This window comes from Odocoileus virginianus, chromosome 34 (genome assembly GCF_023699985.2).
Source record: "Odocoileus virginianus isolate 20LAN1187 ecotype Illinois chromosome 34, Ovbor_1.2, whole genome shotgun sequence".
NCBI classification, from domain to species: Eukaryota; Metazoa; Chordata; class Mammalia; order Artiodactyla; family Cervidae; genus Odocoileus; species Odocoileus virginianus.
In genome coordinates, this window is record NC_069707.1 from 22247519 (window position 1) to 22271949 (window position 24431).

Consider the following 24431-nt stretch of genomic DNA (forward strand, 5'->3'; position numbering starts at 1 on the left):
AAATAAACTAATTACATAAATATCCTAATATTCACATTATACCACTTAATCTAGTCCTTTAAAACAGACTTTTAAGATTTCAACTAACATTTATTCTTGTGAAGCAAAACACTGCTTGCTACTTTCCTTTTGTTTAGCTTCTGGGAGCTTGGGCAGCTGCTGTTGTGTGTGAAGGAAAATTGGATTCTTAAAGAAACTGCTTAATCTTCTCTATTAAGCAATTAAATAAAATGGGTTCTGGGAGTATGTAGCAGGTGGGTTTGGCAGTGAAAAATATTTTCAAAATCACGTTTTGCGTATTAAACGGATGTCTAAAAATGCAATGGCATACATTTGACAGAAAATGATGATCGGGAGTTTTTAAGTTCTTCAAGTTAAGTCAAGAAAGGCAGAACGTTAAAGAACTTATACAATGAAAGAAGAAGCCGCTTCAGTGGAAGTAGGCCCTGAATTTAAATGAGCTCACTCTCAAAGGATACAGTGAAACTTTTTTCAAATCGTTTTTTTTTCTCCTTAAAAAAAATATCGATAAAAAATGTATCACTGCTTTGCGGTCCAGAAGCGGCCTTCAGGGCCATGTTGCCCTTGCACCGGAATCTCAGAAATACACTGATTATACGTCGAAATGGAAAACAAAACAAAACAAAAACGAAACCGGCAGTGCTATTCTCGCAGTCATTAAAGGGGCTGTCCTATTAATGCACTCACTTTTAATGAAAAGGGAAGGGAATATTTGATATGCCTTGACATTTGGTCCCTTTCCGCGAAATCTGAAACTTGAGACGCAAAACAGTCCGCAGTTGTCGGTGAAATACCTGCCTTAAAAGCAGAACCACAGTGAATGTATTTGGCCCGGAATTCCAGAGACTAATTTCCACCCCTCCCACGGAGTCACCTGCTCAGGGGGAACCCCGGCCAGAAATCCGGGTCGCGCCAGGTCAAATCTTGCGCGTCTCTTGTTTACTCCGCCCGGGGCAGGGCGGCGGCGCGGCCGCGGGGTGGGGAGGGCGGCTGGGGCCCGCGGCGCCCGGGCACCCGGCTCCGCTCGGCCGCTCGGGCGCCCAGGAGGGGCGGCGCGCGGTCCCCGCCGGGTCCGGAGACCACCCGGAGGAGGCGCTCGGGGCATCCGCCCAGCCCGACGGCCTCTCGCGGCTCTCCGGCCGCTGCGGCCTCCCGGGAGCCTCCCCCTCGAGGGTGTACAAGAGTCCACACGGGCAGGCTAGCGGCTCGAGGGAGCCCCGGTGTCCCCCGGGGTGTCGCCGGGCCGGGGAGGAAGCCCAGCGCCCCGGCGCCTGCTCGCCTGGGATTCCCCCGCCCCCTGGTTCGGCTCTCCCCGAGCTGCGTGTGATTTCAGTCGCGTCCCTTCCGAGGAAGGGACTCGGGCAGGCTGGGGGCGGCCGCTCGCACCAGGTCCCAGCTCGGCCCACCAGGAAGCCGGCAGCTGCTCCCCGCGCCGCTGCCCCAGCCGATTTGAATACCCCGGCGGGGCGGGCCGCGTTCCCCGAACTGGGTGCGCCCAGGGCGCCCTGGTGAGTGACCTCAGGGAAGGCAGCTGGGGCATTTCGGGCGCCTGAAAAGTTCGTGTTTCCGCGGGGGGGGCAAGTGCTACTAAAACACTTTGCAAAGCTCCAGAAACGCAGCCAGCAGCTACAGTCTGATTTTGTTTTTCTTGACCGATAACAGAAATGTGAGTAGCAGAGGCGGGGTGAGGGAAAGGGATCAGAGGATGGAACCGGCCAGAATCGTCCAAGACAATACTCATTATTCTGTAATTCCGTGCGTGTAATCTGGGAAATGGGGAAGATGGGGGTGGGGAGAGGAGGTTTCCACATCCCTAAAGGAAATTCTCAGGCTCCCAGAGACTCCCAAGTTTTTTTTTTTTCTGCAAGACAAGTAGAGACCAGCCCTCCGGGGGAGATCCCCGATCCGAGCGAGCGAGAGCGCGGCCGCGGTCTTCCCGCCCGGAGCGGCCGCGCGGGGTCCCGGCCCTGCCCTCGCGGTCGCTTCCCGGCCCCGTCGCCCCGCAAGCCGCTCAACCCTCTCCGCTCGCCGGCTCCAGACTGGTTTTTCTGGTTCAGCCTCCCTCCCTGGGACGCGCTGGGGGATCCGATGACGTCGCTGGCTGAGTCTCTCCCTCTTCCTCCCTCCCTCTCTCCGCCTCTCCCCCCCGCCCGCCCTGGCCGCGCACTCCTCCTAGTAACTTCTGTTCGGGGAGGCGCTGCCAGGAATAACCCGGTGCGTCCACAGACCGGGAGGGGAGGCGGCCGCTGCGGCTCCCGCACGCAGACGGCTGCGGCCCGGGCCTCGCGGCTCCCGCCCGAGCCCGGTGGCCCCTGCCCCGGGCCCATCTCCGTACAGTGTCAGAAAAATAAATAAAAGGAAAGAGGAGCCTGGGCAGGCGGTCGGGATCGCTTCCCTCCCTCCGCACCCGCCCTCCCTCTGTCCTTAAGGAAATGCTACCAGACACCCCCCACCAGACACGCTCAGCCTTGGCGAGGAGCGGCCGCCGCGGCAGCGAGAACAAGGGCACCAGGGGGGTTTCCTCCCCCTCCTCCTCTCCCTTCTCTTCCTCCTCCTTCTCTCCGTCCTCCTCCTCCTCCTTCTTCTCAGCGGTGACTTTCCAGGTGAGCGGCCGCCGCTGCTGCTGCTGCTGCGAGGATCCCCCTCGACCGCTCGGGCTCGGGCCGCCGCGTCGCGCCCTCCTCCCGCCCCTGTCAGCCGGCGGCGGCCGGGAGCTGACAGCCGCCCGAGGGGCTAGCGGCCCGGGGGCGGGCGGCCGGCCGGAGGCGGGCTGGAGGTGAGGGGGTGGAGAGGAGGCGAGCGGGGCGCCGCCGAGCGCTGTCTCTGCCCGCCGGAGGAGGGTCTCCGCAGAAACATCTCCGGTGACTGTGGCACAAGTCTTGGCCAAGTTGTGTCTTGGACGTTGAGGCTCCCGGGAGCCTGGAGCAACTTGGAGGGTCTCCTGTCTCCTTAACCATATTCCTACACGTCTCGACTTTTGGGGTTCTGGGTGCAGCCTCGGGGTGCGTGGAGGGCGGACCGACCGTTCGGGCGAGCAGAGCGGCGGGAATCTAGGTCCCTCGGCTGGGTAAGTGGCCTCGGCGCGGTGTTTTTTCCTGCCTCATTTAGCATAGGGAGCTCGTTTCACTTTACACCGTAATCGCCTCCGCCGGACCCCTCTGGCCCCTCCCGGCGCGCGCCCCCGGCTCGGGACCGGCGTCCGGAGGGTGAGGGTCGGAGGGGGCGGGGATGGGGGAGACCTCGGGAGGGGGGTCCGGCGCGTTGGGAAATGCGGGGAATACCCTGGCCGAGGATCTATGCAGATGAGGGGAGGCTGCTTTGCGTAATGTCCTGGGGGGAGGGGGCGGCGCGGGAGCGCTGGAGGCAGGAATGTGCCTGGTTACTAATGAGGGACGTGCACCGGCGCGCACCGCCCGGCCACCGCTGCGGCTGCCGCGGCCGCCGGCCGCCCGTCGTCAGGTAACGGGGGAGGGGGCCGCGCGGCGTGGGTCGGGGCCGGGGGCGGGCGGCGCGAGGGCCGGGCCGCCGGCCTGCGGCCGAGCGAGCGCAGCGGAGGAGCCGGCTGTTGGCATTTCGGCGACTCCTTTCTCCTCCCCAGCGGGGAAGGAAGGAAGGAAGGAGAGAAGGAAGGAAGCGAGGAAGGAGGGGACTGTCTCGATGGAAGGTTCAGGCGGAGGCGCCCTCGCCTCGCGGGTGCACCGGCCGCAGAGCGGCTCCCGGCGCGGCGGGCTGGCCGGGGGCGCGCGGAGACCGGTGGGGGCGTCTTGCATGCGTGTTCGTCTGTGCGTCTGCCCGGGGACCGGGAGAGGGACATGTGTGTTTGGGCTGTGCACGGTGGGGAGCTGGGTCTGCGCCTTTATGTCTGTTCCCTGAAGTGGGTGGAACGTTGGCCCGTTCCGGGAATGTTCCATGACGTGGTGCAGCCACAGGAAGGGGGTTAACGAGGGGCTCTCTGCCGCGGCGGCTCTGCCGGCTGCTATCAAAGCAGACGTGCGGCTCTCCTCCTCCTCTCACCGCCCTGCACCCCTCCCCCTGCCTTTCCTTTCTGTGCGTCTGGTACTGCTAGGGGTGAGACAGGAAAACACTGCTGGGGGTGGGGGGGTGATGTGTGTGTGTGTGTGTGTGTGTGTGTGTGTGTGTGTGTGTGTGTGGTGTCTGTCGTATTTGGTGGGGGAGACTCCAGATCTGCTCTGCCACCCCAGCCGCTATCACAGATCCGTGCGCTTTATACGCATGTGCCTCCCGCGTCCTGTCCCTCTTACATAACACATCCAGTGCAGAAGAGGACACGAGAAAGTGCGACCCCAGCCCTCCCAGCCCCAGTCGGGCGAAGGGCTAGAAGGTCAGGAAGTGGCCCTTGGCGTTGTCCTTCAAGGCCGCGGCTCCGGTGGGGGGACAGGGGAGGGGGCGGAGGGTTTTCTTCAAGTGGCTCCTCTCTGACTTGAAAGCATCTAGGTAGAACGGACTGCAGGAACTAGTCGTCCTTAATGGGAAAGCTTTCACATGCCACGCCGAGAAGTGGGTACTTTAACCGCAGGAGCGCAGAGAAGAGAGAGGGTCCTTAATAGAGACACTCGCAGTCAAACGTGCGGGGTAGGGGGCAGTCGGGATGGCTTCGAGGGGACCGCAGGAATCCCTTGATAGGCGATCGCTTTCACTGGAGGGTTGAGAACACCTGTAATGGTTGAGAATTCGCACAGGAAGCAGAGTGTGCAACTGACACTGCAAAAGCCCTGTTCTCTGCACGGTTACTTGGGCCTAAAATGAACATAAAAAGGCTTGTTTCCGGTACTTTCATTATAATGGAAAATTTGAACTGATTTTCCTCCTTCCTTTTTTTGCCGTGTTAAAAATAATTCAGTTGACTTCCAAATTGTTATTGGTACTCTCCCCCACCCCCAAAGGCTAGACCTGGGTAAGGCACAAGAGAACGGTGTTTTTCTAGCATACCCCAGAGCCCTGGTCAAGGGCTATTGATTTTTCTCTTCAGTACAGTTGTTTCTTCTGTAGCGCATAATCAAGCCCAGAAATTACTTGAAATATTAATAAGATCCATTTTAATTAAGTTTGCTATGATCTGTCCTCCTAGAAAAAAGCAGTTTAACTTTATTAGAAACGTTTTCTCTAGTGATATAGTAATGTTTGGTGCTGTTTGTCTTTGAGGAAATCAAGTTATTTAAAATATTTGCACATATATGTTATATGTACTTAAATATTTATTACATATATCATATATATAGCACATATATATTAGAATTTGCGAATATCTTGTGCTTTTTCTCCGTATAACAGTGCCAAAGCAAAAATTTACCCAAGAAGATTGTATAATAAATAGACTGGTCTTGATTTTTAGGATATAGGCCAAATAATTTATCAAGACAGAAATGCCCTCCAATTGAGTAGAAAGGGTATCATTTTCATTATTCAGACAAAATTCCTATGGAACACTGAGAAATAATGTACCAGATGAAAACTGTGCATTTTTATTCCGAGGTGAAAGGGATTTACCTGTATCTCCTTAAAGGCAGTGTGCTTCAAGTGTCATAACCCCTTTTGACCACTAGGTTTGAAATGCAGTATATTTCTTATATACAGGAAAATGTTGTATTACAGTGGTGAAGCTGTTAGAAAATTGTCTGAGTTTCTTGCTTTGAACATCGGTCAGGTATAAAACAAAATCTGCTTGGTGGCATCTATATTTCTGTGATGGTGATCGTATTTTGTGTGGTTGACTTTATTAGAGACTGCTTTTATTTCTATAAGGGCATTTATGATTAAACCGATGTGAAATTAATTTGGGTGCAATTTGGGGCATGATAGTATATTAATGATGCTACAAATTAAGATGTAACTGATTTTCAGCTGGTTATATCCTTGTAGCAGTATTTGGAAAGATACCATTAGAGTAGATAAAACATGTTTATATGTCTTTTAAACATGGAACATAAAAGTGAATTTACTGTGTATATTATCATGTAATGAGATCATGTTATTTGACTACATTGAAAGATTAGCCAGCAAAATCTTTTGATTGATCAGGCTCCTTTTACATGAGATGTGTTGATAAATGTTCTTGTTACTATGAAAACAAAACAGAAACAACATGTTTGCAGGTGTTCCTTGTGGAATAATGGTACATGTGTCTGCTTGAGGTTTTGGCCCTTTGTCACTATTCAGAAAATCAGGCTGAATCTTTTATGCTGATTCAATCTAAAATGAAGAATCTTTAAGAATTTGCCAATTTTTTTTTTTTAAACAGGGTTTATTTCAGCAGTAGCAGCTACAAATAACATGTACTCTTTCTGTGCTGGTTTTAGACTTTTGAGTTATTAGTACTTAGCTGAAATTAATCAGAAAGCTTCAGTATAGGAAAAGTAGTTTTAAAGACCTACAGAAGATGTTATTTGGTGAGGAATGTTATTTGGTGAGGAAAGTGTAATCCATTAAGATGGGGAATATTGATATCTGATGTGGTAAATATTATAATAAGGGGAAAGTGGCTAAGATCAACTGGATGGATGGTTGTGGTTCAAACTAATCACCTATGTCTGTTAAACATGATTTTCACATTTTGGTCCATAGTCAGCCTCAGCAGTACCCTCTGTAGGTCTATGCACTGATCCTGTAGGTGGAGAAATGGTTCACAGTTTAAATTTCCACCTGAAGCTTCCAGTGATATGCTTCTGATTAATGTATTTATGTATTAATTCATTGTGAATCCACAATTTGGCTAAAACTTGTTATGTAAGTATTGTGCCTTTTTAATTGATATTAGAAAAAGGAGCAGAGGTAGTTGGCTAAGTCAACTCAGTGGACTTCAGATTTCATAAGAACTTCAGATTATGTGTATGGCTTTGCTGTAACCACAGAGGCAGAGCCTTCATTAATCTTGAGTAAAACTGCAGTGAATCTTCTTAAGTCAGTGAGTCAGTCTTCTCAATGTTTGAAGCTGTGGATGAACACAGAGGACAGAGGGAAAATGGGAAAACTTTATGAAAATAATATTGTGCTTATTTGAAGGAAATTGTGTAAGTCATGTAATTTTCTACTTGTTCCTGGTTATTGATTACAATCAAAAGCATTGCTTTTTCTATATGCTGTTTATGACAAAGTTAATAAAAAGGGAGGTTATAGGTCAGTATTTGTAGCTATGAGATGGATCTAAGTAATTTGGAAAAATATTTCAGCATTTCATCTATTGCTGTGAAGCAACACCAGGTCTTTATGTACAAGGGAAGGACACAACTTACTTGATCTGTGAAAACCTTGGTTTCTGAGGTGGATCATGGCTACTAGCATTAATACAGACCTAGGACTATACTGTTTTAACAACTGCATTTAGAATAGAATCAGAACTGCTTGATAATTTGTGTTATTATTGTTTTGGGTCAAATAATGAGGCACTAATCTTAACATATACTTGCATTGCCATCACTTGACATGTGACATGTATTAACTGTGACATGTGATCTTACAAGTGTCCATAACTTTAGATTTCCTAACAGCTACAAATTCGGAATCTAACCATTTGATGTATTTGAGGAAAGTGCTTGCTTTGGAGAGAAACAATGAATGAAGGGTTAGGCTCCAAATTTATAGCTTTGGAAAGAAACAATGAAAGTGATGTTTGTGTGTCTGAAGACAGTTCTGGGCAGAAAGCAGGTGGGGTTTGACCTGCTCCTTTGGCCACAAGATGGTTGGATGTAAAGTCAGGAAGTATTCAGGGCCCTCCAGTGTCTTGCCTCATCACTCACTTAAAATCCCAGCCCTTTCTTTAGAGTATTATGACAGGTGCCCTGGTTGTCTTGATCAGTTGCAACTTATTCATCCATTCATCCAACAAGTATTTACTAGGAGTCAGACCTTGTGCCCGATACCAAAGGTATAATGATGAACCAGATCAGAAAAGAAACTTGTAATCTGTTGGGGCTGACTGGTCCTAATCATTAGGTCTGTTATAAGTGCTATGGAAGAAACATAAAGGAAAGTGTAACAAGAGGTCTGTCACCCCTGTCTGGGAGTGAGGAGGTGATCTCTCTGAGGAGGTGATATTTCAGCTGAGACTGTAGAACAAATAAGAGGAGAAAAAGATATATAGGGAGAGGGGAATATCCTTCAAAGAAGGAACAATGCAAATGAGCCGAGGTGTTTTGAAGAGTTAGAAGCAGGCCAGTGGGACTGGAGGGCAGGTAACAGGAGAGGTAATGCAAGATGAGTTCAGAATATGTGGGCAGGTTGACTACATGAATGATTATCTTTCTTGGCATACATGGAGACTGTCCTTGGCAAATCCAGGCATATGATGACCCTGCCATTGGCCGTGTTAGAGACCTTCATTGGAGAGGGAATTTGAGAGGCAGGGCCTAGAACCTGGAGAAGGCTTGTGTATAACCTGTGTCTTTTCATAGTACCGCATATAAATGACTCCCCTGGACATTTGTTGTGATTTTATGTGCTGACTTCAGTTTGAGGGGGTTAGTTGTATGAAAACTAACAGATAATTTTTTTTTTTTTAGGAATAAATAGTTTGTTTTAAAATATACTTGTTTGGGGCTCCAGTTAACTAAATTGACTGGCATCATTGATTCAGTTAATGAATAACTGCAAATTCAAAAGTCTTTACAAGGTCACTGTGTGAAATAACCGATTAATCTTTAGAGCTCTGCATGAGCTGGATCTATATGATTCTAAACAGCTACTAAAACATTCATTTTCCCAGATAATTTGTCTACATGTTTGCAAACTTCAGAAAGTTTGGAGAAATTTGGATCTGATTTTTTTTTTTTTTTTTGCTTTCTGTGTGATGAGTGGTCAGTGTAATACTTACAAGAGAATATGAAGACAAAGAGGTTCTTGAAATACAACATTCTTTTAGGTAGTCTTGGACTCATATTCCATTTTGTCAGCTGTATCATTTAATTATTTGCTTCCTGTTTTAAAATTTATATAATGTAAAAAATTTTATTTAGGTGGTAGAAAGAGTCAGTATTTGTAGGTATTCCAGGCTTGGTCTGTGGAGTCATACTGGAGATCAGAATGAATAACTGAGAAATAGAAAGACAAAGATCCCTGACTGCAAGAATTTTACAGTCTAGAGAAGACAGATGGTTTCTAAGTAAATTTTATTAAGCTTACAAGTGAAAGCAGTGTATGAATGGAGGCACTTTTTTTTTTCCCCAGCAGGGAAGATTTGAAAATTTTTGGTGGAGGATGTGATTTTTAATTGGGGCCTTGGAAAATTGGGTAGGATTTCAGTAAACAAAAGGGGAAGGGAAGGGCCCAGCATAATTTGATCTGGAGTCCTGGGGCAGAGTTAAAAGTAATGGGAGAGAGAGAATAAGGTGAGCCTGGAAAGATACATTGATTTCAGATCTGTGGGGCTCTATAGCCCTCCTGAAGCCGGACTTCACTTAGGTTTTTGAGCAGAGAAATGATGCTATGATGTATATGTTTTAGAAAGATGATAAGGGTATAGGATGGATATCTTGGTAGCTGAGAGGCAGTAAAATTGTTGTAATGCTCCACAGAGAAATAACAAAGATTGACACTACTGCCTAACAATATGATTCTTTCATCCTGTTAATGGACATCTTAAAAGCACCTTGTAAAGTAGTAACAAGAGTGATTAAAATATTTTGATAAAAATGGCCCAGTAGGTATGACAGATTGTCAGTTTGAACTACATTTTAAATACAGTACTGCATTATTATTTTAACCTACTGTAGAACTTTTTGCTCCAGAAAACACTCATAAATACTAATAGTTAAAGTTGACCAACTTATGAAAATGGTTATACTCAGAATTACAAGGTATTTACATTTTTAGGTTTAAGTATTTAAGAAACGAATAGATGATTCATTTCGTGGTTGATTAGAATACTGCTTTTTAAATTTTATTTATTTATTTTTTGGCTCTACTGGGTCTTCTTTGCTGCACAGATCTTTCACTAGTTGTGGTAAGTAGGGGCTGCTTTCTAGTTATGGTGCATTGAGCTGGCGTCTCTCGTTGCTCTTGGGTGCTAGGGCTCAGTAGTTGCGGCACAGAGGCCTCGGTAGTTGTGGCTCCTGGGCTTTAGAGCACAAGCTCAGTAATTGTGGCATGTAGGACATGGGCTTAGGTACTCTGCAGCATGTGGGATCTTCCTGGACCAGGGATCAAACCTGTGTCTCCTGCATTGGCGGGAGGACTCCTAGCCACTGAGCCACCAGGGAAACCCTAAAATACTGCTTTTTCATTGATAACTATTACACCTAATTCACAGCAATCCTGGACAGATAGCCTCGTGCAGTGTGCTTGAAAAGCAGTGGTTTTTTTTTTTTTTCCCTTCTTTGGCAGATTTATTTGGTGGCTTTATTTTCTCTGAAAAAGAAAGCAGGAGCTCTCTGAAACTCATTATTTGCACCATGGCAGATTCACTACATTTCAGAAACTCAACATCAAGATGGGACTTTTGAAACTAGGCAATAAGTAAATGTAGACACACCCTCGTTTGTATTTGCTTGGGGATCTGTAGGCATGCATATGTGTATGGGCATGCAAGCGCACAAACACGCTAATCTTAGAAAATCATATGTGTACAGTGAGAAGGAAGATTTGATACTTAGAATGCAGTGTAGTAATTCTCATCCTGATAGTTGCAGAGAGTATTTCTTTTAAAATGGAGATTAGGTCTAATTCCATATAAAGAAGATTATAGGAAAGGTAATTTAAATTGTAAGTAGCTTTGTTCACTAAAATGCTAGATTCATTTGAAACAGTGTTTTATTTCTTTTGGAAGCCAGACAACTAGTTTAATAGTGTACATATGAAACACTAATTTGGTTTGTTAATTGGATGCAATTAAACTGAGGTTATTTTATACTGCTTAATTGTCTGAAAATTACATGCATTGCCATGCCTGTGTAATGTGAGGCAAAAACTGGGGGTTTAGTGGGAGCCGGGGCAGAGGACTTGAGGTCTAGTTGTATCTTTGCAATTAACTTTCTGTGAAAACTTGGAAATGGGTCATTTTAAACTCTGGACTTGATTTGGAAATGGGAAAGATGGGAACAGATGGCTTCTAAAGGCTCTTCCAACTCATATTTTATCAGTTTATAAATTGTACTTTGTAGTTATAGAGAATGCAGTGTCATTATATTCTGTAATTATGGTATTACAAGGATGAACCAAACACTTAAAAAAGTCAACCCGGTGCCAATTTAGCAAATCCGTTAGAAGGAAGGGAATTTAGGTTTTAAGAGCACTTACTCTGTGCAGGCTTCAGCGCAGGCATGCTCCAGTAACAACCCTGAGAAGATCTGGTGTCTTTCTCCTCATGGTTACACTTAACGAAACTGAGAGTCAGAAAGGGTAAGTGGTTTTCAAGGATGCTCTGATAGTTGGTGGTGAAGCTGGATCTGAACTCAGGGCCGTTTGACTCCAACAACCTTTGGTCTTTTCTATTCCACACTGCATAAGCTCGTGTTTGCACATCAAAATTATTTCAAAAATTTAAAGAAATCATCAACCATTTTGTCTCTTATCACATTGTTCTCCCCAGTAGTTTATGCACATCTGCCAGTGGGATACCCAGGTAGCCTAGGGGTTAAGAGCCTGGTTTGAGGGCAGCTATCCTTGTGGCTCAGCTGGTAAAGAATCCACTTGCAATGTGGGAGACCTGGGTTCAATCCCTGGCTGGGACCATCCCCTGGAGAAGGGAAAAGCTACCCACTACAGTATTCTGGCCTGGAGAATTCCATGGATTGTATAGTCCATGGGGTCTCAAAGAGTCGGACATGACTGAGTGACTTTCATTTCACTTCACTTCAGAACTGGGTGAATTCCAGTTCCACGACCAGCTTGGGGAATTTAGGAAGGCCAGCTAACCTCTTTGTGATTGCAAAATGAGAATGATAATCTCTGTTTAAGGGTCATTGTGAAATTTTTATGAGAATGTGGACACTGATATCAATGAAAGTGTTAGTCGCTCAGTTGTGTCCAACTCTTTGTGACCCCATGGACCCACCAGGCTCCTCTCTCTATGGAATTCTCCAGGCAAGAATATTGGAGCCGATTGCCATTCCCTTTTCCACAATACTCAGTAAACACTTGATATCCCGTAACTATGATTGGGGCTTCCCAGGTAGCTCAGTGGTAAAGCATCCTCCTGCCAATACAGGAGGCACAGGTTTGATCCCTGGGTTGGGAAGATACCCTAGAGGAGGAAATGGCAACCCATTCCGGTATTCTTACCTGAATAATCCCATAAACAGAGGAGCCTGGGGGGCTACAGTCCACGGGGTCGCAAAGAGTCAGACAAAAATTAGTGACTGAGCACACACACAGCAGGTAAGATTATTGTTAAGAAGGGGTCATGTGTTAGTTGTTCATCTGACTCTTTGCGACCTCATGAACTGCAGCCTCCTAGACTCCTCCATCCATGGGATTTTCCAGGCAAGAATACTGGAGTGGGTTGCCATTTCCTACTCCAAAGAAGGGGTTAGATCAAAAGAAAAGACAATAAAATACTTAGACTTTTGATTGAAATGGTTTAAGAAGTGGTGCCAGAAGACACTTGTTTCTCCATAATTAACAAATGGAAATAGCAGTTAAAATTTGGTATATTTCTCCTTTAACTCAGCTAGTGCTACACTAGTGAAGTGGACTAAATTCTGTGGTTCTTTGTGGATCATCCTTCTTGAGTTTTTGATCTAAAAATAGCCTTTGGGGCCAGAATTGCCCAACTTGAACTTCTACGTAAATTGCAAGAGCCAGAGAAACAGTGTTTACTCCTGGGGCCTTTCTTAGGAGACCAGCTAAAGTGTTTATGAGACTGCTGACTTTGAAACAAACATTTATTAATTCAGCAAAAATTTATTAGGCACCTACTCTGGAAAAAGTGGGGATTCATCAGTGAACAAAATAGTGAAAAAAAAAAAAAAATTCCTGTCCTCATGGCGCTTATATTCTAGTGGACTAATTTAGAAACTTTTTATGGTATATTCAGCAATTGTACTACTTTTTAGTGTTTTTAGGAATCTCTGCTTTTATATTGAGTCACTCCACCCAAATAACAGTTAAAAAAGCTTTGCAAAATCTTACTAAATCAGTAATGAAAACATCCTATATATATATTATATATATATATGGCTTCCCTGATAGCTTCGGTTGGTAAAGAATCCACCTGCAATGCAGAAGACCCTGGTTCAGTTCCTGGGTCAGGAAGATCTGCTGGAGAAGGGATAGGCTACTCACTCCAATATTCTTGAGCTTTCCTTGTGGTTCAGCTGGTAAACATGCAATGCGGGAGACCTGGGTTCAATCCCTGGGTTGGGACGATCCCCCAGAGAAGGGAAAGGCTACCCAGTCCAGTATTCTGGCCTGGAGAATTCCATGGACTATATAGTTCATGGGGTCACAAAGATTCGGACATGACTGAGGGACTTTCACTTTCACTTTTCACACACACGTATATTTGTATTTCTAGTAAGGTAGCTACTAGAAATATTTTTCGTAGTAAGGTAGTTTTTGAAGAGGTACTGTTTGTATGTAACTTAATATTATAGCACTAGATTCTTAAATGGAGAAGGAAATGGCAACCCACTCCAGTGTTCTTGCCTGGAGAATCCCAGGGACAGGGGAGCCTGGTGGGCTGCCGTCTATGGGGTCGCACAGAGTCGGACACGACTGAAGCAACTTAGCAGCAGCAGCAGCAGCTTTTTAAAAAAGTCCTCTTTAGCATTACAACACTTCATACTTGTAGAATCACGTCCTGGGTATTTTTTTTTTTTTAATGGGAAGGGAAAAAAAAATGGTTTACAAATGACATGTAACTATTGTAACACTTTGATCAGTTTGTGAAAGTGATTACCACAAATAATATTTGGATTTTTAATCTTGTCTTTATTTTGTTTAAATGAATTTTTAAAATGTTTTTTAAATCTTGCATAAATGAATTTTTCACTTTTAACGTGATTTTTCTTATAGAATTTCTAATGGGTGAGGATGGTTTCCGCTTTCACAGAAGTGTGGTAGACAAGACAAGGTGTGTGGTAGGTGCAGTGTAGATATCTGGTGAATGTTTGAAGTCCTCATTCTCAAGAAGCTTGCGGTCCACATGGTGAGAGCAGACCTTTGGCCCGCTGTAAGCAAAGGGGTCATCAGAACCGCATGAGGGATGAAATCTTGCTCCCACAGGCACGTCAGTCTGCTCAGCCCTAACTGTTGCTTCAGCTTTTTTTGGAAGAAGTCCTCTAGGAAACAGCTCCCTCACCCCTGCACGCAGCGGTCACAGACACTTCTTGCAGCCATACTCGGCTTCTCCTCGGGTTCTGCACTTCCCGTTTGTTTTATAGCAAGGGAACCGATGGAGTCATCTTGAGGTGGTTCTTTTCCTGCGGTTGGATAGAGAAGTTTAGTGTCGGACCGGGATTCCTCTCTGCAGAACAGTTTCCTTCGGCCATATTTTGTTAGGGTGCTCTGAGGAGGAAAGTTGTATGGAGGTGGTCATGGCTCAGGGCGGTGGGGTTTGAGAAAAACTCATTTCTTAGTGGGCCTGCTTGGATGAATTAGGCAGAAAAGAGGGAGGATATGCCTTTTCTCCACTGAAGACCCTTGCCCTGTGGAGGCAGGGGAAAATGAAGAAGCTGGGGGTGAGTCTTTTCTTTTCACTTGGAGCTAGTGAGGAAATCTGTCTTTGCAGCTCAGTGGTGCCCCATGGGACAGTCCTAATGGCTGGCCCCGGCACTTGATGGACAGGTCATGGGAAGTTCAGCTTCTCTTTTATCCATGAAACAGTTATCAGACTTTATTATTATTATTTTTTTTCTCCTGATGCTTCCATTTCGAACAATCCCCATTTCTCTAAGCGAGGGAAAAAAGGATCCAGGGTTGGAAACATTCAATTAATTTTCTTGTCATTCAATGTATTTGCCATGTGTCAAGGTTGTGTTGGGAGAGAGAGAGATCTGGGGGGTGAAAATGAGGATTTCAGATTTCTTTTGTGCCCATGTTGTGAGGATGTGCTCATTAGAGCTCACACCAGGGTTGCAGGGGACACCAGGAGTGCTGACAGTAAACCCTGACCCCACTAGTTCATTGCTTGCCTCATTATTGATTTTCAAAATGATTCAGGCCAAGTGGCTGTACCTCCGTTATATTTCATTGTTTCTTCATCTGTAAAAAATGAAGCATTGTTTATAGCACTGCCCTACCTCCTGGGAACAGAGCAGGGTAACACAAGAGAACTGGAGTGGCTATTTTTAGGATGTGAAGCAATACTAAGTTTCGAGAATAATTCAATTGTTGGGAAAAATATCTGATGCACAGCAATACATTTGTGACAAGGGTTAGTAGAGTGTTCTTGAGATAATTGACTGCTATTGATGCAATTTATTACAGGCATATGTAATTGTTTTCAGAAAGATAATGGTCAGCAGCTCCACAGCTCAGTGGAATATCCCTAATGCATCTAAATTTGGGACGGGTCACAGATGAACATGTGTACCAAAATTTTGAGATAGTTATACCCATGTCAAGCAAAAGAAAAGGAATCCAAAGACATTTGGTTTTGAATTTATAGTCTGTTTACTTGTTCAGATGACCTCAGTGATATTCGCAATGAACTTGTTGCCCAAATTTAATCAAGTGTAGCTTTTCAAATGGGCCAAGTGGCTGAGAGTACTCAAAATGACCTTTGAAAATAAATCACCCAGCAGTATAGAATATAGCAAATAACTGGATGCTATGTGGAGATTAGATTTTTAATGGATAAACTCAAATTCATTCTGTCATCAGTTGATTTTTGTCCATGTTTGGTGAGAATTTACTAATGTCAAACCTGATGTCGTCTGAAAATAGTTATGCTTAATATTAGTAACTGATTTGGAAAAATTGTACCTTCTAGCTAGTAATCCCAGGAGCTTATATTGTGAGGACATTATCCTGATAATTTGTCTTTCTTTTCCTATATTCTTCCGTTTCGTTATGTAGAATGGGAGCAATGGGAACAAAGAGAAGACATTTTGAAATTAAATAAGTTTTCCTGGCTTTGAAGCTTGCTATGATTATTTTAACCCTTCTTACAAAAGCAAACAGTGTCTAACAATATATTTAATGGTTGACATCTCCTTTAAGCCAACTGGTTTTGGTTTATGTTTCATAAAAGATTTTTACAATATGCCACACAGTTGTGTAAATCAAGCTACTATTCTTATGTCTGACATGTAAATGTTTCTGAAAAGTGAGGCAGTGAGAGGGTTAGGCGTGGGGAATTGGATTTCTGAGACTCTTTTGGAATATGCAGATGGCCTGCTTCCTTGTTCAAAGGAACCTCTCCTAGCGCTAGTTTCTAGACAGGTCAGATCTTAGGTGTGAACAAGCTGCATCTTCAGTACTAGTTTAGCATTTTGTGGGTAATTCTGCCTCTTCCTGTCACTCTGATACCATGTGCAATACTGCAGTGATGACTTTTTTAGGGCATCCTTTAAAGTGTCTTAATTTGAATTATGCTGATTATCCTTAAGCGTAGGGTCTGATGTATTGATTTGTCCAGGGATGACAGAACACTTTGCAGTGTGAAGTTTTTCATTGAATTTCAGGCTTAGGGAAAACCATCGGAGGCATCATTTAATCCCCAGCCAAATGAGGAGCAATCACTCAGGACAGATCACCAAGGACTGCCTGCATTCACTTTGTACACACAGCTCTTCCTTTCTCAGGGAGGCCTGTCCACTCTTGGACACTTCAGTTCATCAGTTGAGCCTTCTGCCGCTGTCCAGAGCGTTTGCTCATCAACTTGCATGACAATCATATAATTATTTAAAGATAGCGATCATGTTCACCCTAAGCCTTTTCTCCAGGCTAAATATCCCTGGTTCCTTCAATTAGACCTCTTATTATGTAGTTTTCATTTTTATTTTATTAATTTCTTTAGGGATCAGGCTGTTCGTGTCTGAAATTTACTTCAGGCTATTATTTTTTTATGAATCCTCAAAAAAATTACTTGTCTCCAGTTACTCTTCAGAATATATCCTCTTGCCAGCTGGTTTGGAAACATTTTACAGAAAAGGTCTAGACATGGTTTTTGGGGCTTACAACTGGAAGAGAGCTGGAATGTCCAATAATATAATACAAATCTATATTAACATGGATGATTATGGAGATCCTGGTATGTGTAAGATATATGGGAATATGAAATAAAGTATAAATAGAGTATAAAATATAAAGAAGATGGACTGTTCTCATCATCAAAACTTTTTTAAAGTGAAATAAGTGAAAAATAATTAAGGCGAGCTTGGTCAGTGAAGGCAGGTTAGAAGTAGAGGAGTTTTTAGCAAGCAGATCCCTTACCTGCTGTTCTTTAAGACAAGCTCAAGAATTTCTCCTGTTAGTCACCAGTTCTGTTAACTCTATGTGGCATGATTTCAAACTGTTCACACCCGTGGGACTGTCACTACAATCAAGGTAGTGAACATAGTCCTTACTGCCAAAAGTTTTCCTCTGCCCTTGTGAGGCATCATCAAAACTTGTATAGTTTACTATATTGAGGAAAAGAACTGTGCAAAGGAAGCTATAATTAAAAGAAGCAGGTTGTGCATATATACGGAATTGAGAAAAACGGTATAGATGAACTTATTTGCAAAGCAGAAATAGAGACACGGACAGGAGGACAAACATTTGGATACCAAGGTGGGAAGGGGAGGTGGAATGGACTGGAAGATTGAGATTGATATATATACAATACTATGTATAAAAGAGATAACTAATAAGAACCTGCTGCAAGCACAGGGAACTTGACTCAGTGCTCTCTGATGACCTAAGTGGGAAGGAAATCCAAAAGAGAGGGTGTTTATGTATAGCTGATTCACTTTCCTGTATAGCAGAAGCTAACACAACATTGTGGAGCCACTATAGTCCAATCAAAAATAAAATAACATTAAAAAATAAATATTTATCACAAAAAATAAAAAAAGCAGGTTGAGTATCACAAGTCAGGAATATATGAAATATTAAGGTGCAACATCACCCATGGGTGGGGATATCGAGAGAGTTTCCTACAAGAATAAGTGCTGTAGGTGGGCCTTGCTTTTGATAGGCACCAGCTTGAGAAGGGGGCTTCCCAGGTGGCGCTAGTGGTAAAGAACCCGCCTGCCAATGCAGGAGACATAAGAGACTTGTGTTCGATCCCTGGGTTGGGAAGATATCTTGAAGGAGGGCATGGCAACCCACTCCAATATTTTTGCCTGGAGAATCCCATGGACAGAGGAGAGTGGCAGGCTACAGTCCATAGGCTCACAAAGAGTCAGACATGACTGAAGCGACTTAGCATACACCCTGAGAAGTGTCACAGGTGCTTTCAGAGAAGCATCTGATTTGAGGAGAGCACAAAATGCATATGAATTGAATATTAGTGAAAAAGTTAGAAAGGTTGGGATACATCTTGTGAGGATTTGTATTTCAGCGTAAAGATATTGGACCTAAAACGGTAGATAGTGGAGGGCACACGTCTGTAATACGTGGAGAGTTTGGTCCCTGGTCTGGGCATTTCCATGCAAACAGAGTTAGATGAAATGAAACAGTTGAAAGGCGTGTCTGTGAAAACTCCTTTGCAGAAAATCCTGTTGCATTGAAGTATGTGTGTTTTGCATAGGAGATATATTGACTTTGAATTAGCATATTGTTATTTCTGTCTTTGTCCCAGGAATCCAGAAATCTCGAGGATAATGACTTTAATCATAAAAGTAAAGCAAATATACTGTTGGTGGATGCACTGTTATTCACACCTGTGCCAGTTATTCAAAACTTTTCTACTTCCCACTTTTTGGCCATAGAAATGACATACCATACACTGTTTAGCACAAATGGAGATCACTTTAACACAAAAAAACATTTTCTTGAATTTTTGTATTGTTAGTTAAAAGTGGGGATATAAAATGTTGGGAGGTACTTCCATGCAGGTGTCTTACTTGTAAGAATGTTATTTAGATAGCAACTGAATGAGTTCTGTTGCATCTTAATGACAATTTTGAAAAATAGTCTTACTTTAGGTCTGGATGGTCTTTACTGTCCATGAGAAAACTCTCTTCTTTTAATTTGCCTGCATGATTGCTTATTAATCCATCTAATAAATAGGAGAGAAGATAGGTACCTAGATGGTGGGCATATTTCATAGCACAGGAGGCCCTTTATGCAGAAGCGATGTATAAGACAATAACTGAAAGTTAATAAGTTACCAAAACAAAGGCTATCATTTCCTCGGTGGGCACTTTGACCGTGCAGCCCTGGTTATAACCGCTGTGGAAAGTAGGCTATTTTAGATTTGACTCTAGTTGTACTTTTAGTCTCTGGAGAAGTACACAGGACTTTGTGAGGCACTCGGAGAGAATAAAAAATATGGTATCGTAATAAAATAATTTGTGCAGTTCATTAATTTTTAATCTCACTTTAGTGCATGTGGGAACGCTGATGTCTCAATAACACGCTTGATGGTAGGCCATGGGGGCACTTGCTATTATTTAGACTTTATTGAAGGCCAATTCTGAAATATTAAATATAGACAGAGGGTGGAAAATGAGGGGGTGTTCTTAAGCGCTTAAGTGCTATACATAAATACGTTTCTATTGGAAGAAGACACTGAAGGGTATGAGGTGACATACCTCCTCTTGCTGTCATCTAGAGCAGGGGTCCCTAGTCTCTGGGATCTAATGCCTGATGATCTGAGTTGGAACTGACGTAATAATAATAGAAATGTGTGTGTTAGTTGCTAAGCAGTGTCCGACTCTTTGCGACCCCATGGACTGTAGCCTGCAAGGCTCTTCTGTCCACGGACTTCTTTAGGCAAGAATACTGGAGCGGGTTGCCATTTCCACCTCCAGGGATCTTCCTGACCCAGGGATCAAACCCCTGTCTCCTGCATCGCAGGCAGATTTTGTACTCTCTGAGTCACTAGGGAGACCCCAGGGGATAATAATAGAAATAAGTGCACAATAAATGTGATGCACTTGAGTCATCCTGAAACCATCCACCCCGGGCCAGAGTTTTAGGGACCGCTGGTCTAGAGAGAATGAAACGGCTGGAGGTCAGGGCCTGCCTCAGTGACAGCCGCAGTTGCACTTTGTATGGTGATCCAGCCTCCAAGAGATCAAGGCACTCATCGTTTGTGCTAAGGACCATTTGATAAAGAGAAGGTTATAATTTGGGAGGTGGTTTGTAAGAAAAATAAATCATGGGACTTGGAAAAGCAGAAATAGAAAAACGGTTTGACTGCAACCAGATTGTGAAGCATGGAAGTAGGTATGTTTTTCATGAAAGGTTTACTCATATTTGCAGGTGTGTATGTGTGTGTGTGTAAAATACGGTTCTCCATATATCCCTGTAGTTTCCCGTTCACTCGGTGAGCTGTCTGTCATCCCTGTTGGACTATAGATGCTTCATTCTGAGCTGGACTCTGACCCAGGGAGGTTCTGGCTCTGGAGGAAGCATGCAGCCCAACACTGTGTCATGAAATAGGACATGACCAGGGAAGGAAGAGTGTCCTGATGATCTGGTCACGGCATTTCTTAGGAGCCGGTTTTCTGGAAACACAGCAAATGACTGGCAGATGCTCATTTGAGAAGAAAGACTCAATATTGGATATTATGAGAGAAGAATACAAACTTAGGAGGCTTGAGTACTTTTAGAGATGCCAGCTTGTGAGGAAGTCAGTGTCTCATAGTCAAATTACATCAAAGACTAGTCAGAGTCTAAGAGAATGCAGAGCCTCTTGTGGCAGTGAATTGGGATCTCAGAAACATGGAGACCCAGATAATTACTGCCATAACTCACTGCGACTCTCATATTGTCATTGAGCATCTAAGGGAAACCAATCCTGAATGAAATAATGAGTCTTTAAAAGAATAACTTGGGGAAATTCAAGTCTCGATTCTTTCCCTTGAATGAAGTGATAATATGTTTTATTAAGTTGGAATCATGCACACTCATAACATACTTAAAAGCACAAAATTGGAGCATTTAAATTTTTTCCAGCACTTGTTAAAGAGAAAGTCTAAAATAGGCTATCCTGCAAAACACCCTTTCATCCTCACACTTTACTTGTTCTCTTTCATAATGTAAAAGAGATGCATTTGAATATAGCACCAGGAACCTGAAGAATTCATAGTTTATTATGATGGTTTATATTTTCAATTATGTTTATTCACAAGTTGATTTATGTTTCTGCTCTCATACTGGTCTTCATATTATCAGTCTATACTAAATTTACAATAGTACTGATTTCCTCTATTCTGTAATTAGGATTATAAAACAGAATAGTTTTTAGTCGTCCTTCTTTTGTTCTCTCCAAGTGCCATCATCAGCAATTAAATATAAACCAGAGAGCATGAACTTTGAATAAAATCTTCAGTAAGCTTAGACAGTATTGGGCAGTCATTTGCAGCTTGTGGAGTGTTAATTATATACCACTGACAGATGATTTGAAGGAATAAGTAAAAGTATGTTCTAATCAAAAACACAAGAATCACCCAGGAGACAGACAATCACAGCAGCATTTCCTAGAATTGAACACATTCGGAATCACTTTTACGATCAAAAATCCTTTGACAGAACTTGGGAAGCCAAGGGAAGTTGTTTAAAAGTTGCTGTGTTCAGACTAAGTGAATAAAAGCAGTAGGGTGGGATTATTTTCCAGGCCCTTCCTAGCACTTGTACGGAAGAGGTGTGGCTACTAAGCTAGCCCAGAGCATCCTATGTAGTACAGAAGGGGTTGTTTTAGTCTGGAGTTAGGAGTATGGGATGGGAAGGGTGCTATTTCTTTTCAAACAGATTGGAAGGAGTCCATCTGAGGTTCACACATGTATGTCTGAGCCGATTTCTTGATAAAATGGGGACAGGGATATATGTGAAGTAAATGTTAATAACGCCTGACTTCCCAGGTGGTTCAGTGATAAAGAATCCACCTGTCGACGCAGGAGACTTGGGAGATATGGGTTTGATGCCTGGGTCAGGAATTTCCCCTGCAGGAGGAAGTAGTAGCCACTCCAGTCTTCTTGCCTGGAAAATCCCATGGACAGAGGAGCCTGGCAGGACCAAAGAGATAGGACTGAGCACAAATGTTAACCTTAACAAACTATGCTAGTTTCATGTTATTACATGATAAAATATCCCATTGTGTTATTCAGAGATTTAGAAAATAAAACAACAGAGGTTCTCAGGGGCTTTGGATCACTTGGAGTGGAAGCCAGGGTTACCTTAAATACTGCCCTTAGGTAGTAAATGCTGGGAGAGGACAAGCAATATTTACCAGATTGTGAAGTCTTTTATATATGTTTAAAATGTAAAAAAAAAGAAAAAAATTTTAAAATTAGTAAATTAAAAAAAAAAAGTAACTTCTGGGAGTTCCCCTGGCATGCACTGGTTAGGACTGTGCTGTCAGTGCCTTGGGCTCAGGTTCAGTTTGTGATCTGAGATCTAAGATCCTGGAGCAAGCTACACAGCTACCATCCCCACACCCCAAAGTAACTTCTTTATCAAGGAGAGGTAGACCTGAATGATGAACTTCTTGAAAGCTTCAAGATGATGATTTCTTTATAATTCTTCAGATGCATTTACTTGTGAATCCATAGGTTACAATGCACTGCACATTTTAAATATCATCATTCTTTTAGCAATCTAGAGTTAAAAGCAGACTATTTTTTAAGAGCACTTTTATGTTCACATCAAAATTGACTGGAAGAGAGATGTCCACATATTCCCTTGGCTTCCATCTACCTCTTCCCCCTCCCCACCACCCACCACCCAGCCCCACCCCCAGTAAGCCTCCTCCGCTGTTAAAATCTTGCACAGAGTGTTACAATCAACGAACCTACGTTGACATGTCACTGTCACCCAAAGTCCATGTAAAGCCCTAAATATTTAAATTTCATGTCTTTTTGCGAGCCACTGCTTAGTTCAGATGTTAGAGGCAGCGGCACAGTGTGACATCTGGAACTTTGATTCACCAGGACAAGAACAGAATCTATAATTTCTTAAGTTCATTTAGTTTTTATTAAAAAAAAGTGGTTATACAGTACTTTATGGTCTCATTTTTAACCCTTATTAACCTTAAGCCACTGCTTCTCTAGAATTACACATGGTTATAGCCTGGTTTATGGTTTCTTAACTAAATGGAAGGCTGGAAATTTAGGATAAAGGAAACTTTTAAAAAATCACCGCTATTTTTATATGAATGGGTAATTTCAATTTTAAAACATTCTGGCCAAAATCCAGTGCCATTAAACTGGATAGGTACAAGACTGATTCTTAAGAGACTCTGAATTTTAAAATATTAGACATTTGAGATATGATAAATTAGGACCAAATAAGTAAAATGACTTTTATGTTGTGTAGTGGGTGTTTTAATAATGAAAATGTATAGAATAGGCTTTTAGAAACGTCTAAGGGGTGTCTTCTTGCCCCCTTTGACCTCACTGGAGCTATGCTGGAGAGAAAGGTCCCTTTTCCTCTTAGATCTGACAGTTAAGGAGTCCACGGACAGGAGATGGCAAACGAGGAGAAAGCATAATCTGAACAAGACTGAAATGCTTTTCACTTTTGATTGTTTAAAAATAATCCTAGGGGAGAAAGAGTCATCTTGGGGGAAATTTCGTTAAAAATTAAGCAGAGAAACTTGCCCTAGGAAAGTGCTTCCTCTGACACCTGGAAATCCACGCCTTTCCCCTCACCCCAGGGAAGAAGCCGGAGGAGGAGCGGCCGGGCCCGGCCAGGCTGGCCCGGGCTGGAGGAAGAGCGGAACCTCGGGGCGATCCCCCCCCGGAGCCGGGGGTCCTTCCAGCGCCGGGGAGCCCCGGGCCACTCGCCCGGGGAGCGGCTGAACTCGGGGCCCCGGGTCGCTGCCAAGCGAGGGAGGGTGAATGCCGTGACGTCTCCGCCGGCTTCAGCTGCACAACAGGAAATGCTCTCGGCCTCCCCCCTTCCTGCCCAGAGAAAGTGGGGCTCGTGCTCCTGCCGCGCCGGCCCAGACCTAGTTTCTGGGGCGCCCTGAGAAGGCACTGGCTTTGCCAAGGCTCCCTCTGAGGAGCCTGCCGTGGGACTCCGTTGTGCTGGAAGGGCGGGGAGGTCGGGCATCACTGGCCTTGGGGAGAGCACGGCGCTTGCATCACAGAGAAGCCCTGTGGACCCAGGGACCCGAAGCCTTGGGGCGGAGAGTGCTGAATAATGCCGGCTGCAGAGAGCCTGAGCCGACGTGTTCATCGCCCTCACAGACTGTGCCATCTCTCTTTTCACAGAGCCCTACAGGAAACCTCTCGTTTCACCCTGCCTCTAACTGTCACCTGTTTACTTTGTTGTGGAAGCAAAGATGTAATGTTTAGTGCAAAGCGCGAGCATCCTGTCCTTACAAGACAACTCAGTATGCCAGATTTTAATCGTTGTTTTGT